The following is a 26,060-nucleotide window of genomic DNA, read 5'->3' on the forward strand; positions in this document are numbered from 1 at the left end:
GTTCAGGCTTGTTCTTCTGACTTGTACATTAACACTGGATGTGAGGACCACACAGGTCCTTCTCATCCTGAACTGATGAGATGTTCCAGTGAGTAGTTACAAGGTTGAGGCTGGGGAACCACACATAAAGTTTTGAACTTAAGAATTAACTTCACTTGAATGACATCTGTGAATCAGATTTGTTTTCACAGTTATTGCCAAAAGTGGGGTTTGGCTTTGGAAAAGAATGCCTGTAGGAATAGCTTACCTCAGTCATTCAGAGTGGTTAATTTTCAGGAAAATCTATGGAACTGATACATCAACAATAGTACTAGCATAGATACTAGAAGAGGAAAACCACAGAATCTGACTGAGGATAAATTCAGCCTTGAATTTATTTAGGAACCATCAATCAGGGACCCAAGATAGGAGATGAAGGGTAAAGAAGTAAGAAAGAAATGGAAGAAGCAGGTACACTCAAACCAAATTTATCCAGTTAACTAAATATTGGGACTTTCTTGGGCTGAAAGAGAAATTGAAAGGATAAAAATTCCAAATTTATAAAGCTAAACGTTCCTCAGAATTTCAGATAACCTATTTTAGCCTTGGGGGAATTTAAAATTTATCTCATTCTGTCAGATTTCTCCTTCATCTCTGATTATTCAAGAGTGATTATTATTTCATTTCTAATAAAGCACTTTAAACTGTAATTTTCTTCAGCACTATTTAAGCTGTATACTACAAATTTTGATGTGTTGGAAATATTGTTCAATTTTATTTGTGATTTATGCTGTGACTCATGGGTTATTTGGAAGTGTCTTGTTTAATTTGAAAATATTTGTGGTTCTCGTAGATATTTTACGGTCTTTGACTTATAATTACACCCCTTGTGGCCAGAGAACAATCTCTGTGTGATTTACTTACATTAAATTAATCCATATTTGCTTTATATTCTTGCATAATTTCTGTCTTGGTGAATGTACTAAGTGCTCATGAAAAGAGTATGTTTTCTCCAGTTGGTGGCTGCAGTGTTCCTTACATATCACTTAGGGCAAGACGGTTGACAGCATTACCAAAACAACCTATTAATTTTTGTTTTTGTTTTTGTTTTAGGTGTCCTATTTGTTACTGGGAGAGTGGTGTTAAAGTTTCCAATGGTAAGTGTGAAATTGACTCTTTAATTCTGTCAGATTTTTACATGTTTCGAAGTTCTGTTATTAGGCACATAAACATGTATGACTGCATGTATTCCTGATGAATTGAGCATTTTATCAGTGTGATATATCCTTGTTTTCCTCTAGAAATATTTTTAAAGATTAGATAATCTGATATTACCAGAGCCAGTTAGGCCCTTTTAGCCATATTGTAAGCATAGCACACCCTTTTTCCATCCATTTACTTTCACCTTATCTATGTTGTTATATTTAAAGGGAAACTCTTGTATATAACCCACAGTCAGATTCTGTGGTTTTTTTTTTAATCCATTCTGATAATCACTGACTTTTAATTGGAGTGCTTAGTCCATTAATATTTAATGTAATTATTGTCATAGTTGTGATTTTTATATATATCCTTCTGCTATTTTTTTTCTGTTTGCTTCCATTTTTTTGTCCTTTTCTGCATTCTTTTGGATTCTTTAAATATCATTAGAATTTCATTTTAACGTACTTATTGGCTTTTTTTAGCTTGACCTTTTATATTAAATTTTAGTGGTTGCTCTAAAGATTGTAATAAAACATTATTTTTCATTCTATGTAATGTTAATATTATGCCGTTTTACATAAAATGTACAAATTGTGCAACTATTTTTTATGATATAATTGTCATACATATTACACATACATGAAATTATAAGCCCCTCAGGACAATGTAGTAATGTTTCTTTATATTATTCTGAAGAATTCCTTTAGCATTTCTTGTAATGCAAGTCTGATGGAAAATAATTATCTTAGTTTTTCTTCTCTATTAGAAAATGGTCTCACTTCACATTTATTCTTGAAGGATAACTTTTCAAAATATAGAATTATTTTTTCAATTACTTTTAAGATGTTGGTTCACTGTTTCTTCACTATTTTCTAATGAGAAATCTGTTTTCTTTGCTTTCAAGATTTTTTATATACTTAGCATTGCTGTTTTTCTTTGTTTTCAAGATTTTTTATATACTTAGCATTTAGTGTGCTGTTTTTTTTTTTGCTTTCAAGTTTTTTATATTCTTAGCATTTAATGTTCTGACTATGATGTGCCTTGAGCATAATTTTCTTCATATTTATCCTGCATGATATTTGCAAAACTTTGTGTATCTTTAGATTTATATATTTTACAAAATGAATATAATAATGGACGTTATTTCTTCAAATACATCATCTGCTCAATTCTTTCTCTTATCTTCTACTGGGACTCCAGTTACACATATGTTAGATCTTTTACTATAGCTCCACACATTCTTGAGGCCTTGGTTTTCGTTTGTTTTTTTCAATTTTCCTATTTTTTCTTTCAAACTTTGCTGACTTTCTCTTGCCCATATTATTTGTTGGGTTTCCTTTTTAAATTTCATATATTGTGTTTTTCATGTAAATAATGCCCATTTGTTTCCTTTTATAGTTTCCATTTCTTTTCTAGTTCCTATTTATTCATTGTGAGCATACTTTCTCTTATATCCTGGAATATTTTTATAATTGCTATAAAATACTTGCCTGCTAATTATAATATATGGATTGTCTCGGGATTGTTTTTTCCTATTTGAAATGGGTCAGATCTTTTTGGTTCTTCATATGCAGAGTTATTTTGGAATGTATGTTGAGCAATGAAATACTGTGGAGGCTGGAGGCTGAGTATTCTGTTTTATTCATTTCAGAACATCTTAAATTTTGTAATTTTAGCAGGCAATTTAGCAGGAATCTAAATTCTGATTCTCAAATATGATTTTATTTTTGTCTCTTTATCCTTTTCTGGAGGCTATCAGAAGTATATGTGGTTCAAGAGTGAAACCAATTTTGGCAGAGTTTATAACACAAAATATAGCGATTCCTTTCTCTGGTTCTCATTTTTATTGACTCACCCTCACTTTAAAACAGCTGTTAGTTGCCTCAAAGTCTCTTCTCTGGTTCTTCAAGGCACAAAGTTCTGAGGTTTTCTGTCAAAATTTTAGCTGATATATGTGCAGTATATCTTTGACCAAAAGCTTTAGAAATAGAAAATCATCTGAGCTAAGCTATCCTTCCCCCCTCCCCCGAGATTTTTACTCCTGAAAAAAATCTTTCTGCTGTTGTTCATTTTTAGCATCAGTATTTCTTTTTTTAAAAAAATTGTTCAGAGTTTACAATTCTCATCCCCAGTAGGTTTAGATCCTATAAGAGATTTCTTGGTTATGCAAGAAGTGGGACACTGATCATTATTTACAGAAATACAAGAAACTCTATCAATCCAGGAATATGAAAACTTTAGGGGCTAATAACCTAGTTCTCTAAATTATTATAAGTTGGCTAGTTACCTTTTCCAAAATTCTATCAATAAATGGAGCCTAAGAAGCAAAATCCCTCTAGGGCAGTAGGAATGCTACAGCCATGTATAAATACTCAAGGAGTCAGAGAAGTTGCAATTTATATCCTTGCTTCTAATAATAATGAATGTTTGAGAAATGTGAGATATGAAGTGGAAAATTTACCTGTGTATGAATATTTCTGAATTACACTTCTTCTCACCCATCCACCTTGTTTGGTAAGTATTGCAACACATATCAGAAGATATGGCACAGCCTTTCTTACATAAAGATTGGACTGCCAGTAAAAATATAATTAGAACCATGCTTTCTAATAGTTGCTATACTACTGATACTTTTGAGCCAATCGCACATCGCACCTTACTTAACAATTTCACCGATAATAGAACTTGCAGAATGAATAAATAAAACTGAAAAAAAAGGTGACTGGAGCAAAAGGAATTAATTTCAAAATTAGGATTTATGTTAAATACATGGGAGAATAAATGATGTGGAGATATGTGACTATTTGAGCCATCCCTATCTAAAATGTTTATCATGTATATGTATAAACTACACAAGACTTAGAAACTGACTGAAAAAAGGTGGACATCTGTTTTGCCAAGCAAAAGATAAAAACTTATGCAGACACTATTTGGAGTTTTGAGAAAGTGTGTGTTTGTGTGTGTACACGTGCACATATGCTTGTGAACATGTGCATAAATTTTTCATTGAATTATTTTGAAGCAAAAATTCTATTAGAAAGGGAATCTAATGTCATTCTTTTCTGCAGTTTCTTCCCTACTCATGTCATTCTAATTTATCAGTCTTGCTGAGAAGTTTCTTACTGAATATTATTTTCATTTTTATTGTTCAATAAGAATTTTTGGGAGGGCTTCTTTTTTGTCTTTTTAGGGCCGCACCTGCGGCATGTGGAGGTTCCCAGGCTAGAGGTCGAATCGGAGCTGTAGCCACTGGCCTGCACCACAGTTCATGGTAATGCCGGATCCTTAACCACTGAGTGAGGCCAGGGATCGAACCCGCAACCTCATGGTTACTAGTCGGGTTCGTTAACCACTGAGCCATGACAAACTCCCCAAAATGAATTTTTATTAAACTTCCTGAATTTTACCACCTGTGTCTCCACAATATCCTGATGAGTTTTTTGTCACTGTGGAGCACTTTCTATTGCTATCGGATTAGTAGATAGAGCACATGTTAGTTACTAGACTTCCTATAAATAATGCATATTTACTTATCCAGTATTGTCTATACTGAAAATTATTTTTTAAGGAAAATAGAAGTTATCATGTTCAAAAATAAGAGAAATAATGTAGACAAAGAGAAAGGAGCTGAATTCTTGATCTCCTAGAGTAAGAATTTCTGCTCAGTGTTAGAGTGCTCTGGGAAAATATTTCCACTGCATTTTGATATATAAATACTGAATTTCATATTCAAATGCTAATCAATTAGGGAGTTTTTCATGAAACCTGTACTAGAAGGCACATGATCAAGCAACTTAAGGACTTAAGCCTCTGGATTTTATTTTGTACAAATTAAATAGAAGTAGCAAAAATGACAGGACTCAGTGCTGGTTAGGGTTAATGACAACCGATTTTTCATTCACCATCACTGAAGTATAACATTTCTGATGGGCAGTTAAGCAGTATAAAGCTAATGCAATAACAATTATGAATTTCATAATATATAGTAATGCCTCTAGAAATAAGCATTTCTTTGCTTAACCCAATGAAATAATTAAAAATATGATGAGGCATTATATATATGTGAATGTCAAGTACGGCACAGGCCCACGTATCAGAGGAGACTGTATCTATTCCAATACTATTTTTCTGTGACTTTTGTAAAGATAAAGGCGCTCCTCCACTGAGAAGGCCATCTGATAGATGAGATATACATGGTACCAGGAGGGAGCACACAAGGTTGGAGTTTATTGAAAACTTCTTGTGCCCCACCTCAAACCTCTGTTCTCAGCTGCTGGGTTTTTTGTTTGTTTTTTTTGGTTTGGTTTATTTGTTTGTTTTGGAAAGCACAGGTTAAGTCATTTGTTATTTTAAAAATGTATGAAAAAGTGGCAACACTGATGATTATGAAATGGCAATGTATTTCCATGATTTCTTGTGCAAGATTTTGAGTATTTTCAAAATTATGATCTGTAAGTTATTTGTATGGGTTTAAACTTGTTAGGAAATCATCTTACCAAACCATTTCACTAAAAATGCCAAAAATAAAGATTCATAAAATCATAAAATTTATGTAATGACCTCTTGAATAGCTACCAACTAATTTTACTCCTGAAGAATAAAATTTATGCTCATCATAAAAGGTTACACACTGACTTCTGATATATCTTAAACTTTAACTATTGAGAGCTGAATGGTTGTACAACTCCAGGGCCACCTTCCAGGTTGTACTCTGTATGAATTTCTGCCTGGATTTGTGCAATGAGAAAAGCTCTCCACCAACATCTGTTTTGAAGAATTCACAGCTATTAGTCAATTTATTTCATTATCATTCTAGAAAAAAACTGAGCATTTCAGGACTATTAAAGTCATAGCTTTAAATACATTACCAAACCATGATTTAAGGTCTGCTACAAGCTCATATATTAGAGGAGAAAAACCAATGGGGGAACATTTGGCTCAAGTCCTCCTGTTGAGATCATGGTCAGAGGTGTGATACTTGCCAGAAACCTCGGAAAAACATCACATATCCACACATTACTCCACCCTTCACCACAAGAAAAAAATAAGTCAACACAAGGCTCATATCTCTCCACCTTTTTCAAAAGTCAGAGCATTAAAAGCCATTCTTTGGAGACTAGATTGTTAAGTTTCATGTCTGAATGCACAAAGAAATGGCATAGGTCATGGGTGAGGTACAGAATCCTGAAACCCATTTTAAAAAGTGATTTTTCATGTGGCATTCTTGTACTCGATTTGACCATTATTAAACATAATAATATCCTGAAGTATAACTACCAGAATACTTAAAAGCATATCCTTGAGGAAACTGAGAGCAGTATTATTTCTCTCTAGCTCAAAACTTGAAATAGAATTTAAAATAGTCTTCTACTCCAGAATAATGTAGAACTGAATTGTTGCTATAACTTATACTCAAGGTTTAAAAACATTTGAATAGACTCTGGAAAATATTATTATAGTTATTATTATCTTTTAGGAAGACATGTAGAGAAGATAATCAGATTAAACATTACAACCATCATTTTAAAATGTAATATCATCATTGGATCATTCTGCTTTTTTCTATTATAATCACAATATTATTTTTAATAATATTAAAAGCACACTTTAACACACTACTTAACACAAAATGTAGGATCTTAACAATAAAATTCAGTTAACCAGAGGATCTTCTCACAATGCATACATCTAACCCTCTCCACTAGGGTAAACACCTCCCAAATACATATTTATCTTTCTTACTTCAAGTTTTTAACAGTTTTATTGAGATGTAATTGACATAAAATAACATGTAGGATTTTTTTTTCTCTGAAGTATTATTTAGAAGCAATTGACATATATTGTATAACTTCAATGTGTACAAAATAATGATTTAATATATGTATATTTTGTAAAATGATCACCACAGTAAATTTAGTTAATTTCCATTACCTCAGACAGTTAATTTTTTTCCTGTAATGAAAACTTCAAGGTCTACTCTCTTAGCAACACTCATATGCACAACACAGCACTGTTTATCTGTAGTCACCAGGCTGTACATGACATTCCCCAGAACTTATTATCTTATGACTAGAAGTTTGTATGTTTTGACCACCTTCACCCATGCTACCCACCCCCACCCACCCCCACACTGCCCCAGATAACTACTAGTCTATTCTCTGTTTCTATAAGTTTGAGTTTTTTTAAGATTCCACATGTGATATAATACAGTATTTGTCTTTTATTGTCTATCGTTCACTTAGCATGATGTTCTCAAGATTCATTCCTGCTGTCACAAATGCCAGGATTTCCTTCTTTTTGATGGATAAATAATATTACATAGATACGATATTTTCTTATTCATTCATCCATTGATGGATACTTGTTTTCATGTATTGGCTATTATAAATCTTGCTGCAGTGAACATGGGGGAGCAGATAGCTCTTCAAAACAGTGATTTATTTCTGTAGATATATACCCAGAAGTGGAATTGTTGGGTTATATGGTAGTTCTGATATTAATTTTTTCAGGCCCTTCCATACTTTTCTCCATAGTGTTTATACCAGTTTATACTCCCACCAAGCGTGCACAAGAGTTCTCTTTTCTCTGCATCATTGCCATCATTGCTGTCTCTTTTTTTTTCTTTTTCTTTTGATAACAGTCATTCTAGGTGGTATCACTTCGTGGTGTTGCATTTCCCTGATGACCATGTGCCTCTTGGCCATTTGAATAGTTTCTTTGGAAAAATGTCTATTTAGGTCCTTTGCTTATTTTATTATTACTATTATTATCATTATTTTTGATGCACCTGCAACACATGGAAGTTTCCCAGACCAGGGATTGAACCTGAGCCACTGCAGCCGAGTCCTTTTTGGTTTTGATTTTTAGGGCTGCACCTGTGGCATATGGAAGTTCCCAGGCTAAGGGTCGAATTGGAACTACAGCTGCTGGCCTAAGCCACAGCCACAGCAACGCAGGATCAGAGCTACATCTATGATCTCCATCAGAACTCACTGCAAGGCCAGGTTCCTGAACCACTGAGCAAGGCCAGGGATCGAACACACATACTCATAGATACTAGTCAGATTCATTTCTGCTGTGCCACAGTGGGAACTCCTTGGATTCTTATTTCTAACCAGATTATTTTGTTTTTGTTGCTGTTGAGTTGTATGAATTCCTTATGTATTGTGGATATTAATTACTTTTCAGATAATTGCTTTGTTTTCAGACTTATTACTAAGTAATGTTTTTACTACTTTAAATTTTGTTTTTTTAATCAAGTTCTGATTTTTTGTTATCAGTGTTCCTGATCCTAGGGAGAGAGCATTTAATATTTCTCCATTAAGTATGATGTTAGCTGTAGGTTTTTCATAGCTATCTTTGTCAGGTTGAGTAAATTCTTTATATTCCTAGTTTTCTGAGAGCTTTTATAAGGAATGGATGTTAGATTTTGTGAAATGGTTTTTATGCATCTCTTGAAATGATTAGATGGATTTTCACTTTGAGTATCTTAATATAGTTACTTATATTGATTAATTTTCAAATGTTAAATCAATGCTGCATTCCTGGGGTAAACCACACATGGTGTTGATGTATTATTCTCTTTCTCTCTCTAGGATTTCATTTGCAGAATTTTGTGAAGAATTTTGTTAAAAATAAAAAGTGTAGTTTTTCTTATATTACTTCTGGTTTTGCATGCATATATATATCTATATATATATACACACACACAGATATATATAATAATACTTGATAATTTTCTTGGGTAAGGTTTAGCTACATCTCCAATTTTCTGATAGACACAGGACTGTTCAGATTATTTGTTTCTTCTTGAATGTACTTTGGAGGTTTTCATTTTTCAGAAATTTGTCCGTTTTTTTCTAGATTGTCAAATTTATTTGCATTATGCTCTTATTATTCTTTTATTATCTGTAGATGGCATTTTTTCTCATTCTTTATATAGGTATAATTTATTTAATTACCTTTTTCATTCGTTCCTGTCATATATACTTTATATTTTTCTATGTATAATACATATACCATATCTAATATATATTTGAATAAAATGTAAAAATTAAGTATAAATGTTTGTCATTTATAAAAATATAATTTAGTAAAATATGAAAAAATTATAGTTCTTTAATTTTTATAAATGTTTTATATCATCTACCTTGTAGATAAAGTTTTTAATTTACTTTTTGTATTTTTAATCACCTGACTCTTGGTTTTCCAATAATTACATAACTTTTCTAAAAGATTCTCTTTTTCAAACCTACTTAGCCTCTTAGTGGTCAGGTATTTGCTAGAAAATAATAAAGAATAACTCTTAGGGTGATAGTAGTGTTAATGACTATTAATCCTTCAATATACTTTGGTATTTTGTGGTACTAAATATAGCACATTGGTATATATATATTTGGATATAAGGAAAGAATAATTATGTGTGTTTTTGGTAAATCTCCTATATCTGATAATTCAGTTCTTCTCTGAGCATGCATATATTGGTGTTGAATAGTATTAGTTTGGCCTAGGAAGCTGAACAAAATAATAGACTCCTAAAACCAGAAAAATAATAAAGTGATCAAGTGGTGATTAAGTCAATAATAACAACTGAGTCAAGGAAATAGGTCTGGGACATGAAAGGGACACATTTCATCATGAATTTATTAATTCATATTTTTATTCTATTCCATAAAAATTGAATGAGTCTCCCCCACCCCCCCTGCCACTTTGTTTGACCAGAAATGTGCCAAGGAGTGAATGAAGTGTCTGAAAGGCACCTTAGACTTGGTAACTCAATACTGCTTTCTCACCAGGCCCACTAGGTTTATTTCTGGGCATCATAGATGATTCAAAAGAGATGGCTTGTGTTTCTGTAATTAGTCAGAGACATATTTACCATATAAATTCCAAATTCATTCATTTGAAAAACAATATATATTATGAGTATGACAGTAATACAGATTTTTAGAACCTCTAACTTAGAAATTGTTAGGAATTCCTATAATTTAGGAATTGTTCAATGCCTTTATTTGTTTGGCATTATGACCTGCTAAGGTTCAGATGGGTTAAGAAAAAAAGGCTTCCAGGGTATAATCTCAGACTCTCATTTGTTTTCTGAATTTCCTTAGACATTGTATTTGGAAATTAAGTCTTAAGTCCCAGTGTTCTCACCAAAAAATACAGATATAATTTTATCAGTACTGAAACCAAATGGAATGCACTAGCTCAGTGCCCAGCACAGAGTAAACAAATATTACTTGCTAATAATGAGCTAAATATTACCAGCAGCATCACTGGCCGAACCCATTTTTTTGATTCATCCTCACGGGAAAAAACTGACTTCAAATCTTTTTGTGTCCTTGAAATAATAATCATAATCTTCTACACTGGGTGATGTGTAAAAGATTTTATTGTTATTGCTGCCATTACAGGCTTTCCCTTCTTGTGAGAGAACTCTACCTCTCTGAGACATGGAACTCTGACTGGCTTTGGCCAGTGAAATGTGAATAAATCTGACACATACCACTTTCTACCAAAAGTCTCAAAGCTATTGTGTACCTTCTTTTTTCTTTTTTTCAGGAGGCCATCATGACCTCTTAAATCTGTAAGAGTTGACCCTTATGGATTTAAATGAAGAATTTGGGAGCAGAACCTCAGCTAACCCATGATGAATACATACTGTGGTCAAGAAATAACTACTATTGTTGTAAGGTTTTGAATTTTCAGGGTCTTTATTAACACGGAATAACCTTTTTTTAAACTGTAGAATAACGTAGTAAAAACTGATTAATACAGTGAACTACATGTATTTTTTCTGTACTGTCTTGCCATTTATTTCCATGGCAGCAATGTCTACAAACTCTGCCAAATATATGGTTGAATGTTGTGCATTTTATTAGGCAATTTTCTTTTTAAGGTGCTAGTCTTCTTTCTTGATTCAAGGGGAAAATAAGAATGAGTTTTTTGGGTTTTTTTCCACCATTTTTTATCCCAGATGTTTGGCAACATATAGACAGAAGAGAATGTTAATGGTTTTGAAATGAAATTAGGCTAGAATGTTAGTCTCATCAGAGAAAAGTGTAGTTTAAATTAAGAGGAATATGAATTGTCTTGAGGGTAACACCTCATTCATTTATTAAGAAGTCTTATTTGTCATCTAGTCTGAGGACAGGTTCATTCAGCTCAGCTCAAGCAACGTTAACTAGATAGATTTTTTTTGAAATACTAGTCACATAATTCCAGCCAGTACAAATATTTTTGAGGCTTTTGCAATACTAAGCATTATTACATTCAAAAAAAGAAGAGTGAATATATTGTTGATATAAGTACCTTAAAAATAAGAATCTCTAAGATTGCTTAATAGAAGATCATAATCCCCAGAAATCAGAAATTATTTACAATTGTCCAATGAAAGTAAGCCTTTATAAATCAATACTTATTAGGTTATCTGCTTTAATTTTTTTTTTTTGACAATGCATCTTTGGGGAGGTGCAAGGTACTTCAAATACTATGGGAGAATCCTATTTCTTAAACTCTGTGTTGATTCTACTGCAATTACATATCCTTCATATATATTTTCATGTTTTCATAAACATTTTTAAACATTTAAAGAAGATATTTGTATGACCCAGTTACTTTGCAGTATGAAAGAAATTGACAGAACATTTACATCAACTGTAATTTTTTTTTAATTTAAAGAAGAGAAATCAGCAAGTTAAAAACTAGAAAATATCTGTTTGATTTCTGACACATAAATTGTGAGTGATGACCTAGCAGGTACTTCAGAGAGGTGATGAGGTAGAAGCCAGATTGGAGATGATTGAGAAAAGAGCAAGCAACGATAAAATGCAGACTTGGAGATGGTGTATAACAACTTTTTCAAGAAAGGAATTATGATAGCAAATGAAAGGGGATGTAGTTTAGAAAAGGTGACTCTTTGGCTTTATTCTGTTTGTAAAGGAGGGACTGGCACTTGTTTCAAAGCCACTGGGGAAGATCAGTTGAGAGTAAGGGGACACCAAGGAGAGGAAGGGACATGCAGGAGGTCTTTGAGAAGAAAGGAAGAGTGAACTCCATGTGGTACAGAGAGGAAGTCACCTTGCTTTGGAAAAATAACAGCCACTTGATTTTAACAGGAAAGAAGAAGAAAAGGCTGTGCATTTTTTCCAGAAGGACAAGAGAGAGATGCCTGTTTTCTGAATTCAGGAAATAGCAAAAGAGAGTGGAATTGGTGAGTGCAATCAAAACAATTTAGTGGAGACAGGATTAAGATGGCGGAATAGAAGGACTGGAGCTCAACTTCTCTCCTAAAAACAACAAAATTCACAACTAAAGACTGAGCACACTTCACCAAAATGGACCGGAAACCTTAAAAAAGATACCCTACTCCAGAAGAAAAAGAGGAGGCCACATCAAGAGGTAGGATGGATGATTTTGTGATATAAACAACCCCATACCTCCTAGGTGGGAAGCTCCACAGACTGTAAACTAATTGGTTCACAGAGACTCACCTACAGGAGTGAGAGTTCTGAGCCACACATCAAACTCTCACGTGTGGGGATCTGGCACAGGGAGAAAGAGCCCGGGAGCATCTGGCATTGAAGGCCAGTGGGGCTTGTGCGCAAGAGCTCCATGGGACGGGGGAAATAGAGACCCCATTCTTAAAAGGCGCAAACAGACTTTCACATGCACTGAGTCCAAGGGCAAAGCAAAGTCTCCAAGGGAATCTGGGTCAAACCTGACCGCAGTTCTTGGAGGACATCCTGGGAAAACAGCGGTGAATGTAGCTTGTTGTGAGGAAAGGACATTGAAAGCAAAACTCTCAGGAATATTCAGGAGCAGTGCCTTTCTCTGGAGGTGGCCATTTTGGGAGAATCTGGCCCCACTCTTCAGCCAGCCACTGAGAAGCCCCAGGGCAAACAACAACCCATGTGGGATCACAGCCCCACCCCTCAGTAAACAGGCTACCTAAAGACCCCTCAGACACACAGCTGCCTCTAATCCCATCCAGAGACTAAGCCCCACCCACCAGAGGGATTAGAATCGGCTCCTCCTACCAGGGGGCAGGCACCAGCCCCTCCCATCAGGAAGCCTACACCAAGCCCCCATACTGACTTCAGCCACAGGGGGGCAGACATCAGAAGTAAGAGAGGCTACAACTCTATTATCTATAAAAAGGTCACCACACGAAAAACCTATAACAATGAAAGGGCAGAGAACTGTAACTCAGATGAGGGAGAAAGAAAAATACCCCAGAAAAACAGCTAAGCCATGAGGAGATTCTCAGCCTGCAGGAAAAAGACTTTAGACTGTGGATGATGAAGATGATGCAAGACATTGGAAATAAACTGGAAGCAAAGATGGATAACTTACAGGAAACACTGACCAAAGAGATACAAGATAAAAAACTTAAACAAGAAGAGATGGAAAATACAATAACTGAAATAAAAAAAATTCACTAGAAGCAGCTAACAGCAGAATACAGGAGGCAGAAGAACAAATAAGTGAGGTGGAGGACAGATGAGTGGAAATTATGGATGCAGAACAGAAAAGAGAAAAAAGATTGAAAACAAATGAAGAGAGTCTCAGAGAACTCTGGGACAACGTGAAATGCACCAACATCCGTATTATAGGGGTGCCAGAAGGAGAAGAGAGAGAGAAGGAGACATAAAAAATATTCCAAGAGATAATAGCCAAAAACATCCCTATCATGGGGAAGGAATCACTCACTCAAATCCAGGAAGCACAATTAGTACCATACAAAATAAACCCAAGGAGGAACACCCCAAGACACATACTAATCAAACTGACCAAAATTAAAGACAAAGAGAAAATCTTGAAAGCAGCTAGGGAAAAGAAACAAACACCATACAAGGGAACCCCGATAAGGCTATCGGCAGATTTTTCAACAGAAATTCTGCAGGCTAGAAGGGAGTGGCATGATATACTCAATGTGATGAGAGGAAAAAAAACCTCCAACCAAGATTACCCGGTTCACTTCTAGGGACACATACAAATTGAAAGTGAGAGGATGGAAGAAAATATTTCATGCAAACGGGGATCAAAATAAAGTTGGAGTAGCAATACTCATATCAGACAAAATAGACTTTAAAATGAATATTTTCAGGGACAAAGAAGGACATTACATAATGATCAAAGGATCAATCCAAGAAGATGTTATAACAATTTTAAATATCTACGCACCCAATATAGGTTCACCACAATATATAAGGCAACTGCTAACAACCTTAAAAAGAGAAATTGACAATAACACAATCATAGTGGGGGACTTTAACACCCCACTTACAGCAATGGACAGATCAACCAGACAGAAAATCAATAAGGAAACACAGGCCCTGAATGAAGCATTAAACCAGATGGACTTAATAGATATTTATAGGACATTTCATCCAAAAGCAACAGAATACACATTCTTCTCAAGTGCACATGGAACATTCTCTAAGATTGACCATATCCTGGGCTACAAATCCAACCTCAGTAACTTTAAGAAAATTGAAATCATATCAAGCATCTTTTCCGACCACAATGCTATACGACTGGAAATCAACAACAAGAAAAAAACTGCAGAAAACACAAACACGTGGAGACTCAACAACATGCTACTAAACAACCAATGGATCACTGAAGAAATCAAAGAGGAAATTAAAAAATACCTAGCAGCAAATGACAACGAAGATATGACACTCCAAAACCTATGGGATGCAGCAAAAGCCATTCTAAGAGGAAAGTTTATAGCAATACAAGCCCACCTCAGGAAACAAGAAAAAGCTCAAATAAACAAGCTAACTTTACATGTAAAGCAGCTTGAGAGAGAAGAACAGACAAGACCTAAAGTTAGTAGAAAGAAAGAAATCAGAAAGGTCAGAGCAGAAATCAATGAAATAGAAACAAAGAAAACCATAGAAAAGATCAATGAAACGAAAAGCTGGTTCTTTGAAAAGATCAACAAAATTGATAAACCCCTAGCCAGACTTACCAAGCAAAAAAGAGAGAAGACTCAAATCAATAAAATTAGAAATGAAAAAGGAGAAGTAACAACGGACACCACAGAAATACAAAGGATCATAAGAGACTACTATATGAAACTATATACCAATAAAATGGAAAACCTAGAAGAAATGGACAAATTCTTAGACAAGTACAATCTTCCAAGACTAAACCAAGATGAAATAGAAAAGATGAATGGACCCATCACAAGAACTGAAATTGAAACTGTGATTAAAAACTTCCAACAAACAAAAGTTCAGGACCAGACAGCTTCACAGGCAAATTCTATAAAACATTTAGAGAAGAGCTAACACCTCTCCTTCTGAAACTATTTCAAAAAATTGCAGAGGAAGGGATACTCCCAAAATCATTCTATGAGGTCTCCGTCACCCTAGTACCAAAACCAAAGACTCCACAAAAAAAGAAAACTACAGGCCAATATCACTGATGAACATCGATGCAAAAATCCTCAACAAAATACTAGCAAACCACATCCAACAATACATTAAAAGGATTGAACATCATGATCAAGTGGGATTTATCCCAGGGATGCAAGGGTTGTTCAATATCTGCAAATCCATCAGTGTGATACACCACATTAACAAACTGAAGAATAAAAACCATATGATCCTCTCAATAGACACAGAAAAAGCCTTTGACAAAATCCAACACCCATTCCTGATAAAAACCCTTCAGAAAGTGGGCATAACAGGAACCTACCTCAACATGATAAAGGCCATATAGGACAAACCCACAGCTAACATCATTCTCAATGGTGAAAAGCTGAAAGAATTCCTGCTGAGATCAGGAATAAGACAAGGATGTCTGCTCTGGCGACTACTCTTCAACATAGTTCTGGAAGTCCTAGCCACAGCAATCAGAGAAGTAAAAGAAATAAAAGGAATCCAAATTGGAAAGGAAGAAGTAAAACTATCACTATTTGCAAATGACATGATACTATACCTAGAGAATCCTAAAGACTCTACCAGGAAACTGTTAGAGCTTATCCATGAATTTGGCAAAGTTGCAGGATACAAAATCAATACACAGAAATCAATAGCGTTTCTATATACTAACAATGAAAAAGCAGAAAAGGAATTTAGGGAAGCAATCCCGTTTACCATCGCATCCAAAAGAATAAAATACCTAGGAGTAAACCTATCTAAAGAAACAAAAGACCTGTACTCTGAAAACTGCAAGCCACTGATGAAAGAAATCAAAGATGACACAAAGAGATGGAAAGATATACCATGCTTGTGGATTGGAAGAGTTAATATTATCAGAATGACTCTACTACTCAAGGCAATCTACAGATTCAATGCAATTCCTATCAAATTACCAAGGACATTTTTCACAGAACTTGAACAAAATATTTTAAAGTTTGTTTGGAAGTACAAAATACCCAGAATAGCCAAAGACATCCTGAAAAAGAAAAATGGAGCTGGAGGAATCAGGCTCCCGGACTTCATACTATACTACAAAGCAACAGTCGTCAAAATTGCATGGTACTGGCACAAAGACAGACATATAGATCAGTGGAACAGGATAGAACGCCCAGAATCAAACCCATGCACTTACAGCCAACTAATCTATGACAAAGGAGGCAAGAATATACAATGGAGAAAGGACAGCTTGTTCAATAAGTGGTGCTGGGAAAACTGGACAGCCACATGCAAAAGAATGAAATGGGAACACTCCCTAACACCATACACCAAAATAAACTCCAAATGGATTAAAGACCTAGATATAAGACCAGGCACTATCAAACTCCTAGAGGAAAACATAGGCCAAACACTCTCTGACATAAAAGACAGCAACATTTTCTCAGATCCACCTATCAGAGTATTGACAATAAAAAGAAAAATAAACAAATGGGACCTACTCAAACTTCAAAGTTTCTGCACAGCAAAAGAAACCCTAAACAACACAAAAAGACAACCCACAGAATGGGAGAAAATCTTTGCAAGTGAATCAACTGACAAGGGATTAATCTCCAAAATTTATAAACAACTTCTGCAGCTCCACACCAAAAAAACAAACAACCCCATCCAAAAATGGGCAGAATCTAAACAGACAATTCTCCAAAGAAGACATACAGATGGCCAAGAAACACATAAAAAGATGTTCAATATCACTCATTATTAGAGAGATGCAAATCAAAAGCACAATGAGGTACCACCTTACACCAGCCAGAATGGCCATCATCCAAAAGTCTACAAACGATAAGTGCTGGAGAGAGTGTGGAGAAAAAGAAACCCTAGTATACTGTTGTGGGATTGTAAATTGGTGCAACCACTGCGGAAAGCAGTATGGAGATTCCTCAGAAAACTAAACATAGAACTACCATTTGATCCAGCAATCCCACTCCAGGGCATCTATCCAGAGAAAACCATGACTCGCAAAGACACATGTACTCCAATGTTCATTGCAGCACTATTTACAATAGCCAAGACATGGAAACAACCTAAATGTCCATCGACAGAGGAGTGGATCCAGAAGATGAAGTACATATACACAATGGAATATTACTCAGCCATCAAAAAGAACGAAATACGAGCATTTTTATCAACATGGATGGACCCAGAAACTATCATGCTAAGTGAAGTCAGCCATACAAGGGACACCAATATCAAATGCTTTCACTGACATGTGGAATCTGAAAAAAAGACAAACAGAACTTCTTTGCAGAACAGATGCTGACTCAGACATTGAAAAACTTATGGTCTCCAGAGGAGACAGTTTGGGGGGTGGGGGGATGTGCTTGGGCTTTGGGATGGAAATCCTATGAAATCAGATTGTTATGATCATTATACAACTACAGATGTGATAAATTCATTTGAGTAAAAAAAATGAAAAAAAAAAACAATTTAGTAAATACCAACAGGAGTTTGTTGTCACTCTTCCACCTGATATAATAGCTCATCTCATTAGTGTGTGAAAAAATGACTCAATACTCTGTATTAGTGCAGAACATATTTCATGTTTAATAATTGGTTAATAGTCAAATTCTTGCTATTCTACCAAAATTGTTTTTATTTTTATGCTTTCTGATGGAATAGAGATACTTTAGGATATCAAAAAATCTCACTGAGATGGAATGGCAATAGGTCAGAATATCCAAAAACTGATTCAGTCAGTTCTTTCAAAATGTTTAAAGTGCTTGACTCATTAAAAGAAGCTCTCTATTTTTAAAAAATGTAATTCAGATTTTAATATTGCTCTGAAATCTCTATAATTATTTTATGTCCCAAATTTATTTGCTTTCTATATTGCAATTTTCTAAAATAATTATTCTGTCATTTTGCAATCAAGAAGAACATTTCAGTGTGTCATAATATAATCATAAACCGGATAAGGACTAGGCCTATCCTATGTTTCTCTTATTCTTTACGTAGGTTTAGATTATTGCTGATGAGGTTAATTTCACATACTTGTCAACAGTGAATTGCCAGACAGGTTTATGGGATGGAGATGCTTACATACCATTCAGGGATGTTGATTACAGAGTGATATGAAATGTATTTGCAATATATTCTTAGTTATTTTTATCTGCTAAGCTTATAGACCTGTAAATAAAAGTGGCAGTTTTCCCCAAAGAATTAAATTTCAGCTTATGAGTTTATTTTATGGAGCCTCTATTCTACCTGTACAAGTACTTGAAGTGGTAACACAGGCAAATACAAAGCATCCCATTTCATTTTATTAGTGCATTTTACAACAATTCTGCAGATACACAAGCTTCAGAGATCGTAAACACCCAAGGTCTTGAAGACTTTACCCTCCGATAAAGTGCATTTTTGAAAAGTGGTGCTGCCTTCCAACCTATAAATACACTGCTACCCTTGAGGGAGCAAAGATTTATCTCTTCTCAATTTACAAGTAAATCCATTGTTAACCCACCTCACCTCTTCACCAATAAAGGGCTGATTTATGATCAGCGGTCAATGAGGCCATCTGAGGCAATTTCTACTAAGGCTAAGAAAACAAAGTACATGAAAACCTAGTAAATTGTGCATCATTTAATGTAGATTAAATGAAGTGAGCTGTATTATACTGTACAGCATCAGTCCTAAGGAAGCACTTGATTGTTGTGTACTATACCACCATAACAAGAATAATGACACAAGCCAATATTATTCCCCTAACAGAATGCTGTTCTTGATGCTTGGGGATTGTGGTTGTGCCAGTTGTCTCTCAGATAAGCCTGCTGAATTCCTATTTATAAACAGTCACTTGCCCATTGTTCCCTGCATTTCCTTCCAAATAATTTTGGAATCTATTTTATCATTTACATGAATATATTATCCCATGCTAAAGAACAACAGCAACACATCAAAATAAATAGCACATTATATGTTTATAAAGAGGAAATGTGAAAATAAATAAATAGAAATAAGGATGGTTCTCATGGCTAACAGAAAACCTTCTTGATAATAGCAAGTGTAGTGTGTGGAATTTGGCTACATCTCAAATTCTCTACCACCTCTCCCTTTAAACACTCATTCCCTGGGGTATAAAGAGTAATCGTCTTTTCTTAAGACATATTTATTTCCTGGGGTAAAAATACCTTCAGTAGTCCTCTTTCATAGAGGGCAAGCAGGCAAAGAACCATGAGGAGGCTTTTTATGTGACCCTAATACATCATGGTCAAAGGATCTTATGAGACCTGGGATAGATCATAGTGAGCACTTTCCAGTGCTGAATGAGAAAAGAAAATTGAGGAATAATGCATCCTGTATCCTCTTCTGGGATATTTGTAAAACACATTAACATTTAAATCCTATGAGAAATTATGCCAAAGAGAATTATATTCAACTTTACATGACCCACCCTTCCTCACATGTACTACATTATAAATTTTTGTTGTTAGGTTGAGATACAATTGATTCACACATTAGTAATGTTTTCTACTCCAACCACTCTTAAAATGAGAAAACAGAGATCCATGGAGGTAAATATGACCATAGTCTCTCTATAGTAGCCTAAACTAGACCTGGGATCTGTGGATTACCAATTCAGTGCATCTTGGGGCTCTTCTAAAAACTTTGTGAAAAGATTGTGTTATAGATAAGATCAGGGAAAACTATAGAAAAAGAGAGAAACATGCCATTGCTCAATATTTTGAGAAACTTAGTTTGTTAATAATATTTTATTTCTTTATACTGTTATATAAAATGGTTTGAAATGTATTACCTCATTTATCTACATTCGCCTGACAATAAGGTGTTATTCTTAGTGAATTCATATCCTGAGATGTGAATTTTTCATTTTTAAAATTGGAAAAATTAAATTGTATTTTTTTAATATTAGTTTGTTCCAGCTGCCATAACAAAATACCATGGACTGGGTGGCTTAAACAAGAGAAATGTATTTTCTCAAAGTTCTGGAGGCTGGAAGTCCAAGGTCAAGGTGTTGGCAGGGTTGATTTCTGATGGAGCCTCTTCCTGGCTTGTAGACAGTAGCTTTCTCACTGTGTCCTTAAATGGCCTTTAATCTCTGTGTCATACCCTTGCTCTGTCTTTTCTTATATGGGTATCAGTCCTATTGGATTAGAGCTCAATCATGATCTCATTTAACCTGAATTACCCCTTTAAAGGCTTTATCTCCAGGGAAGGATCAAGATGGTGGAGGAGTAAGATGTGGCACTCACCTTCTCCCACAAACACATCTATCTATCTATCTATCTATCTATCTATCTATCTATCTATCTATCTAACAATTCCCACAGAACATCTACCGAATGCTTGCTGACAGAGGTCCTTAAACCTACAAAAAATCAAGAAACCCTCCATGTAACAAAAGGAAAAAAACAGAGAGAGATAAAAAAGGAATCAGGACAGGACTAGCACTCCTGAGAGGGAGCTGTTAAAGAGGAAAGAAACCCACACCCTGGGAAGCCACCTAACCAATGGCAAGATCAGCCAAGATTTAGGGACCTCAAAGTCATGGAGGAAAGCACAGCAGCTGGACTGAGGAGAGCAAAGCAGAATGAGAGCTGCATAGACCATCTCCACCACCATCCCCAGATACCACAGACAGAGATACTTGGGAGGGGACTGTGTCCTGAGACTCAGGCTCCAGAGGTCAGTTCCAGGGAGGGGACTAGGGTTGGCTGTGTGGCAACAGCCTGAGGGGCTAGGGAGTGGTACATAATAGGCTGAGGAGCAGAGTGTCATAGCCAAAGGAACCCAGGAGGAGTTCTGGCTCAGGAGAAGCAAGGTGCCATTGCTGGGGAAGATGAGAGGAGGAGGGGTGGGCTGCCATAGGAATCTCTTTCCCTGTGCATGTGCAGACTCCCAGAGGGCAGGGCACATCTGGCACAGGCTACAGGTGGTTAGGTGCCACTTGCTTGGGCTACAGATGACCAGGCACCTCTTGTGTGGGCTACAGGTGGCTGGGTACCTCTTGTGTGGGCTAAGGGTAGTGGGGAGCTAAGCACAATGTTGCACCTCTTGTGTGACCTACAGGTGGCAGGGACGAACCACAGCAGTCATCTCAGACACCAGAGGGAGGCATGGCCCACCAACACTAGGGGTCTGTGAACAGGCACCACCTGCAGCTCCAGTCACCTCAGAGTGGCAAAAAGAGGGCACTGCAACCAAGCACCACAGGGTGTTGCTCTCACTCCTCTGGGAACAGATCTGCCCTGCTGCTGCCACTGCCAAATGTTCTGGGAACTACCTAGACATGCCTGATCACTGTCACATCACAGGACCCTGCAACTAGGAGCAGCCTGCACAGCATTTCCTGCATGGCTAAATGGGATGAAGTGTTTCTTGCATGGCCTACAGGTGGTGGAGGCAAACCACCATAGTGACCTCTGACTCCAGAGGTAGGAGTGACCTGCCACCAAAAAGAGTCTATGAACAGGCATCACTTATGGCCCCAATCATCTCAGGGGGCACCAGAAGAGGGCATTGAAACTAAGCACAACATTGTTGTGAGACGTGTTTCTACAGTATCTTCTTGGCGTCTTTGCTGAAAACTCCATCTTGTCCTGCTTTACTTTACCCCATATTTCTGCTTGAAAAAGTCACAAGTGCTGGTGAATGACTTAAGCTTAAGCACAAAGACCTAAAGGCATAAGTTATTCATAGGGTCAGCTGAATGAGGACATGATGCATTGGTCTAGACATGCTGGACATGTGCAGATTGGCATGCTGTTTGCACAGCATGATATGTCCTCTAAAGAATAAGATAAACAGGAGACGCATGACCCCAAGGGGTTTATGAGAGGTCGTTAGCAGGATATGCATTAGCAAGGAGAACTGAGGTGCAAACTTAGGCATGCCAGGTTGCTGTAGATAGGCACGCCATCTGCAGAAGCACAATGGTGTTCCTCTAGATGCTATGCATAGATAGCTGAGGCCAAGCTTCCTCAAACTCTAATGATTGTTAAATGCCTAAAGGTCAGAATAAAAGCTTAATGAGCAAACAGCTAAGTGACTTTTAAAATAATTTAAAAAAAATCTATATCCTGCACCTACAACCCCCTCCTCACATGACATAATCCTCAAGAGCACAATAAAAGCAGTGTGGTTTCTTGAGGCAGTGCTCTTGGTCCCTGAGACCTTGAGTCCTCTGGTTCCCACCTTTACTTAAGATAAATGTCTCTGTGTCTTGTTTTATGTTAATTTTTTTCCTTAAGTTTTACAGCACCTGTTCTTCAGCCCCATCCTGCTGAGCTGGTCTCAGCATAACCTATTGTTGTGTTTACACCCCTAGGAATTCACACACCCTGCCACTACCAGTGCCAAATGCTCCAGGCACCTCCTAAATCTGCCTGAGGCTCATTACCATGCCCCAGGGCTCTGCAACTAGGAGTAGCCTGCAACACCTTCCTACAAGTCCTTGCTACTGTCAAGACCTCAGCAACCAGGCACTGACTACTAGCCCTCTCCATTGCCTCCTTCTCCCTGGAAACACATGTAGCACCCTATCAAGGGGATAAAATTTGCTCACACTGAGGAAAGAGACCACAAATATCCAAACTCCCACACTAAAAATAAATAGTAGACCCCCACAAAATACAAAGGGAATACAGAGGGGGTGCTCTTGCATAGAAATTGACCTCCAAGACTACCGTAGCTGGTTTCTCCAAACTCACACAGAATCTGAAAAATACAAATGAAATGAAGAAACAGAGGAACCATTCCCAATTAAAAGAACAGGAGAATTCTTTTAAAATGAAAGCAGCAAACAGTGAAACAGACCTCTGCAGTCTAATAGACAGAGTTCAAAAAGGAAATAGTGAAAATATTGAAGGGATTAAAGGTGAACATGAAGGAATTAAGAGCAGATGTAAATAGTAATGTAGATTACTTTAGAAAAGAACTAGAAAATTTATGGAGGAGCCAAAAAAAGACAGAAAGAAAAAGAAAATTCATTTGCAGAGATGCAAACTGAGGTAAAGGCACTCAAGAGTAGAGTGAATAATACAGAGGGATGAATCAGTGACTTCGAAGATAGAATAATGAAAATCACCAAATCAAGACAGCAGACAAAAAACCAAATAAATAAAACATGAGAGCTCTATGGGATAATGTAAAGTGGATGAATCTACATGTAATGGGATTCCAGAAGGAGAAGAAAAAGAAAAGGGTATTGAAAATATATTTGAAGAAATTATGGCTGAGAACTTTGCAAATTTAAAGGAAACAAATATCAAGATGCAGGAAGCACAGAGTGCCCCAAAGAAGTCGAACCCAAACAGGCCAACATTAAGACATATTGTAATAAAAATGGCAAAAGTTAAAGAGAGGATTCTAAAGGTAGCAAGAGAAAACCAAAGTATTAAACAAAAGGAAACCCCCATAAGACTATCAGCTTATTTCTCTACAGAAACACTATAGGCCAGAAGACAGTGCCAAGATATATTCAAATTTCTAAAGGGGAAAAATTTGCAGCCTAGAATACTTTATGCAGCAAGAATATCATTTAAGTTAGGAGGAGAAATAAAGAATTTCTCTAACAAACAAAAACTAAAAGAGTACAGCAATACTAAACCTATTCTAAAAGAAATCCCGAAAGGGCTTCTCTAGATAAAAAAGAAGAAATAGGATAGAGGAATCACAATTGGAAAGCAATCACTTAAATAAGACAGTATACAGATCTAAAAGGAAAAATAAAAAATCTATTGTAAAAGTGATGATAAAAACAAGGAACAGTAAAAGGACAAACATGAAGATGTTTAAAAAGGACTACAAAATCATAAAATGTGGGGAAGGAAAGTAAGAAAATCTAGGCTTTTTTTTTTAGAATGTGTTTGGGACTATATGACTATCAAGCTAAAGCAAACAGATATAGGAAGGGTTTAAAATACTTGAAAAATAGGGCAACCACAAATCAAAGCCAAACGTTACATTCACAAAAACTAAAAAGAAAACTACACAAGAACAAAATAAAGGGAAATCATCCAATCAAGAAAAAAAGAAAGGAACAAAGGAGAAACAGAATCAACTGGAAAACAAGGTTTAAAATGGCAATAAATACACATTTATCAACAATTACCTTAAATGTCAATGGACCAAATGCTCCCATCAAAAGACATAGAGTGGGTAGATTGGATAAAAACAAAACAAACAAACAAAAAACCAAGAGTCTACGGTATGCTGTCTACAAGACTCTCCTTAGGGCAAAGGATACATATAAATTGAAAGTGAGGGGTGGAAAAAGATAGTTCACGTGAACGGAAAATGCAGGAAAGCAGAATTTGCAGTACTCATATCAGACAAAATAGATGTTAAGACAAAGGTCATAAAGAAAGACAAAGGAGGACACTAATATTTAATGATAAATGGATCCATTCAAGAAGAGGATATTATAATTGTCAATATGTATGCCCTTAATATAGGAGCACCCAGATACATAAAACAAATACTAACAGTCATAAAAGGAGAAATTGATGGGAATAAAAAAGTAGTAGACAACTTTAACCTCCCCAGTCACATCAATGGGGAGATCCTCTAGACAGAAAAGAAGTAAGGCATAGAGATCCTAAATGACGCAATAGAAAAGTTAGATTTAATTGACATTTTCAGGACATTACATCCAAAAAAAAAAAAAAAAGAATATATCTTCTTCTCAAGTGCACATGGAACATTCTCAAGGATTGACCACATACTGGGGCACAGAACTAACCTCAAAAAATTTAAGAGTAGGGAAATTATTTCAAGTATCTTTTCTGACCACAATGGCATGAAACTAGAAAACAAACACAGGAAAAGAAATGAGAAAAAACTGACTACATGGAGACTAAACAACATGCTACTAAAAAACCCATGGTCAATGAGGAAATCAAAAGGGAAATTAAAAAATACCTCAAGACAAATGATAATGAGGTCACAACCATTCAAAATCTATGGGCTGACACAAAAGCAGTGCTTAGAGGGAAATTCATGACACAGGCCTTCCTCAAAAAAGGAGAAAAATCTCAAATAGACAATTTAACCCACCACCTAAAACAATTAGAAAAAGAATAACAAACAAAACCTAAAGTCAGCAGAAGGAAGGAAATCATAAAGATCAGAGAGGAAATCAATAAAATAGAGACTCAAAAAAACAATAGAAAAAAATCAATAAAACCAAGAGCTGGGTTTTTGAAAGGGTAAACAAAATTGACAAACTTGTGGCCAGACTCAGCAAGAAGAGGAGAGAAATAACCCAAAAAATAAGAAATGAAAAAGTAGAAATCTCAATGGGTACTGCAGAAGTACAAAAAACCATGAACAATTATTTGCCAACAAATTTGACAACCTTGAAAAAATGGACAACTTTCTCGAGACATACAGCCCATCAACACTGAATCAAGAAGAAAAAAATCAGTTGAACAGACTGATCACTAAAATGAAATTGAATATGTCATAAAAACACTCCCTACAAACAAAAGT

General features: G+C 35.8%; 1 long non-coding RNA gene across 2 annotated transcripts in view; it reads left to right on the top strand.

The window, feature by feature from the left end:
* The first annotated feature begins 1,090 nt into the window (after positions 1-1,090).
* LOC125136270 (uncharacterized) overlaps positions 1,091-26,060 on the top strand; it is a 94,836-nt gene continuing 69,866 nt past the window's right edge. For both annotated transcript variants that reach the window (XR_007137142.1, XR_007137143.1), the window contains exon 1: positions 1,091-1,136. This is a non-coding gene — a long non-coding RNA (uncharacterized LOC125136270). The remainder of the gene's footprint in view (positions 1,137-26,060) is intronic.

This window comes from Phacochoerus africanus, chromosome 9 (assembly GCF_016906955.1).
Source record: "Phacochoerus africanus isolate WHEZ1 chromosome 9, ROS_Pafr_v1, whole genome shotgun sequence".
Lineage (NCBI taxonomy): Eukaryota > Metazoa > Chordata > Mammalia > Artiodactyla > Suidae > Phacochoerus > Phacochoerus africanus.